The sequence below is a fragment of the Bison bison genome, unplaced genomic scaffold, assembly GCF_000754665.1.
Source record: "Bison bison bison isolate TAMUID 2011002044 unplaced genomic scaffold, Bison_UMD1.0 scf7180017864499, whole genome shotgun sequence".
NCBI classification, from domain to species: Eukaryota; Metazoa; Chordata; class Mammalia; order Artiodactyla; family Bovidae; genus Bison; species Bison bison.
This window is the reverse complement of record NW_011495058.1, coordinates 2,718,315-2,722,089: the sequence shown is the minus strand read 5'-3', so window position 1 is coordinate 2,722,089 and position 3,775 is coordinate 2,718,315. Positions and strand designations below refer to the sequence as shown.

At 42.3% G+C, this 3,775-nt stretch overlaps 1 long non-coding RNA gene across 4 annotated transcripts in view; it reads right to left on the bottom strand.

Moving 5' to 3' along the window:
- The window catches only part of LOC104980361, an 87,713-nt gene extending 84,371 nt beyond the window's left edge, over nucleotides 1–3,342 (bottom strand). For 2 of the 4 annotated variants that reach the window (XR_824250.1, XR_824252.1), the window contains exon 1: nucleotides 61–382. This is a non-coding gene — a long non-coding RNA (uncharacterized LOC104980361). Of the gene's footprint in view, nucleotides 1–60; nucleotides 383–3,166 lie in introns of those variants that run through there. The other 2 variants (XR_824251.1, XR_824253.1) reach the window with 2 other exon arrangements.
- Nucleotides 3,343–3,775: the final 433 nt, after the last annotated feature.

The following is a 3,775-nucleotide window of genomic DNA, read 5'->3' as shown; positions in this document are numbered from 1 at the left end:
TGCTGGAAGGAACCAGGAGAAGAGCTTCCTATCAGCCCCGCCATCCCCGGTTTCACTCACCAGTTAGACCTTGCAAATTCCCAAGGACCCTGGAGGATGTGCATCAGCAAAACGTAACCAGGTGGTGACTCCAGCTGCAGCTGCCTAGGTGTGTTTTGGAAGAATCTACTGAGACCTTGATCCTCTTGTCTTTCCACAAAACAACACTCAGATCCCTTTCCAAGATGAAATTCAGGTCACTGCATCTCATTCCCCTACCGTGAAAAGAGAGGCACAGTCTGAGGAAGCAAACTTGCTTTAATATTGCAGTCAAAGATCAGTTCAGTTCAGTTCAGATGCTCAGTGGTGTCCGACTGTTCATGACCCCATGGACCACAGCACATCAGGCCTCCCTGTCTATCACCAACTCCCGGAGTTCACTCAAACTCATGTCCATTGAGTGGGTGATGCCATCCAACCATCTCATCCTCTGTCCTCCCCTTCTCCTCCTGCCTTCAATCTTTCCCAGCATCAGGGTCTTTTCCAATGAGTCAGTTCTTCGCATGAGGTGGCCAAAGTATTGGAGTTTCAGCTTCATCATCAGTCCTTCCAATGAACATTCAGGACTGATCTCCTTTAGGATGGACTGGTTGGATCTCCTTGCAGTCCAAGGGACTCTCAAGAGTCTTCTCCAACACCACAGTTCAAAAGCATCAAATTCTTCGGCGCTTGGCTTTCTTTATAGTCCAACTCTCACATCCATACATGACTTACTGGAAAACATCATAGCCTTGACTAGACAGACCTTTGTTGACAAAGTAATGTCTCTGCTTTTTAATATGCCGTCTAGGTTGGTCATAACTTTCCTTCCAAGGAGTAAGCATCTTGTAATTTCATGGCTGCAGTCACCATCTGCAGTGATTTTGGAGCCCTCAAAAATAAAGTCTGACACTGTTTCCACTGTTTCCCGATCTATTTGCCATGAAGTAATGGGACCAGATGCCACAATCCTAGTTTTCTGAATGTTGAGTTTTAAGCCAACTTTTTCACTCTCCTTCACTTTCATCAAGAGGTTCTTTAGTTTTTCTTCACTTTCTGCCATAAGCGTGGTGTCATCTGCATATCTGAGGTTGTTGATATTTCTCCCAGCAATCTTGATTCCAGCTTGTGCTTCATCAAAGATGCTAGTCACAATTACCATTCAGTAAATCTATGCCTTGCCAGACCTTGTGTTAGAGATAGGACAGCATTTATTTTTACAATGACAACATTATTTGCCCCATTTACCCCATTTTGAGGGGCTAAAACCGTGTTCATATAAAGCCATCAAGGTCTCATAGCTAAACACTGTTTTGATTGACTCACCCTGAACTCCGAACACTGACTTGAGATCTTTAAGGGGCAGAAGGATGTCTAACAATACTTATAACAACTGTGACTATCACATTTCTACAAAGAAGAAAAGAAAAGAAAAACTTTAAACCTAATGATCTTTCAATATCTCATGGGTCAAGCATGAGATTATACTTCTCTGCATTCCTATTTTATTTGCAAAATTCAGAGTAGAGTTGAAAAGACAGAGGCCACTAGCCAACCACCATGGATCATGATTAACCCCAGAATGGAAGTGTAACTCAATAGCTCAGAGGGTGTAAAAGAATCAGCCCTCAGTCCCTGAGAGCCATGTGGGCTTCAAAAGAGAAATCTTTGAACTTGGCTTTGAAGGGGACTATTCTTTCAGTAAACACAGCAAAGAACGTAGCATGGATTGACAAATTCAAAGGTTCAACGTGAGCAAGAATGTAGAGGTGCAGGAGAAAGCCTACAGAGATAATATTCAAAGAGTAGCAAGAACAGCTTTCATAGGAAGTGAGAGAGGTAGTAAAAATAATGCAGAAACTAAAGCCAGGTGAAAACTGCTGGCTTGTTAACCTCTATGTGTTCTGCTTTTAAAAATATTCCATAATACAATATCCCATATTACAGCTGACCTGAATTTTTATATTAAAATTTCCATCAATTATTCTCTTTAAGAATATTATTTAAATGTAAGTGAATTTTTGGAAGCATTGGATATGTTTATTGTTGGGATGCACAATACTATAGAGAGAAGACATGCTATGTAATTTACAAATAAGGGCTTGTTTTTTAATAAGTGACTGATAATGGGAAATTTTACATTTATTAATTTAAAAAAAAACTTTTTTTTAAAGCCTGGCAAGTAGAGCATGTGTGGCCAAGTGGAATTGGGATGTATTTGTGTTGGGAGTGACAAAAGAAAAAGCAGGCTGGGAAGAAACTACAAAGTATCCTGAGTATCTTGCTAAGTAGTGAGTTTATTCAATAAAGAGATGAAGAATAAGGCATGCAAACAGAGAGTTTCAGTTAAGGGGTTATAGAGTTGCTTACACATAACCCTGACATTCCAACAAACACTGGATTAGTCAAGATAGGCTAATTTGTAATTGATAACAAAGAAGCCAAAAATGTCTATGGCTTTACAGATCATGGATCTGAGCAGCCACCTTCTAAGCAGTGGCTCTGAACTCCAAGCAGCTTCCAAAATGTGGGTCTGTCACCCCGGCAGGGACTTCCACAGGTGACACAGCCAGCAAGAGCTCTCGACTGCCACACGTAGGAAGAAACACCTGGTAATTCTGCTTGCAGCCTGTGGGCGAGAAGCAGGAGCGAGGCAGCTGAGAGGTAGCGTCTTCCTGTGCCCAGCAAGGAGTGGAGAATGGGATGTATGTAAGTGGGCACTAGCAATCTCTACAGCAAACACTGAGGAGTTAAACTCTTGTTTGACTTGGTCAACTGCTGACACGAATATCAATGTCAAACATTTCTCTAACACTTCTTGCCTCATAATTTTAATTTGTGGTTTTGGTTTCAGAACAAATCTTGCCTTTCACATATTTTGTAATTTAGTTATTTGGGTTAAAGAGTGACCTTCATTTACTGTTCACTTGGAAGGAAAGAAGCATTTTTGAACTGTAATTATGTTGATTTAGTAGTCACACTGTTAAATTAAAAAAAAATTAAAACATTCTAAAAAAGATCTGGCCATGGGGTGCAGAGTGCAGATTCCAGCTGGCTTTGCACAATCTCAACACACAGAATCCAGCTCCCATGCATCTACAGCCTCTACCTTTAATTCAGCCCATGTGGCCCTGTACCATATACTCACCTGTCTCTAAGGTGAGCAACGAACTCTCCTGATGTGTTCTTCCTCCTCCAGCTGATGTTTCTGTCCCTTGGTGCCCAACTCAACTGCCACCCGGAAGTTCTCTTAGTTGCTGAGTCCACCCCAGCTTCCATGGCTGCCTCTCCAAGCCTTCAGCTTGGCTTTGCTCAACCTCAATACCAAATTTTGGAAGGATCTTCCAATAACCCCTAGGATTCTACCCCAGCTGGTCACCTGATCCCTAAAACAAATGTTTGGAAGCCAGATTTACTTGCATTCATCAATAGATTCCAGGTCACTGTGGGAGTTCAAAGTAACAGTCAATACTCCTGGGAGCCTGGAGGAGAAGGAACTGGAGGAGAATGTGGACTTCCACGTTCATGACCAGGGCTGGGAGGGCTCCCAGTGCATGACTCATCCCTGTTGTTCTAAAGAAACCCAGCCCTGAGCTCCCCTTTAAGAAAATCGGCCAGAACACCCATGTTATTCATTCCATCTCCCTTGAGATTCCCACAGGGTGGCTGAAAAATCAAGCCCAGAGCTCATATGCTTCTGAATGGGTGTGGTTCTTTGCTCTTGATCATGTATCTTTAAAGGCCACATGACCTTGTT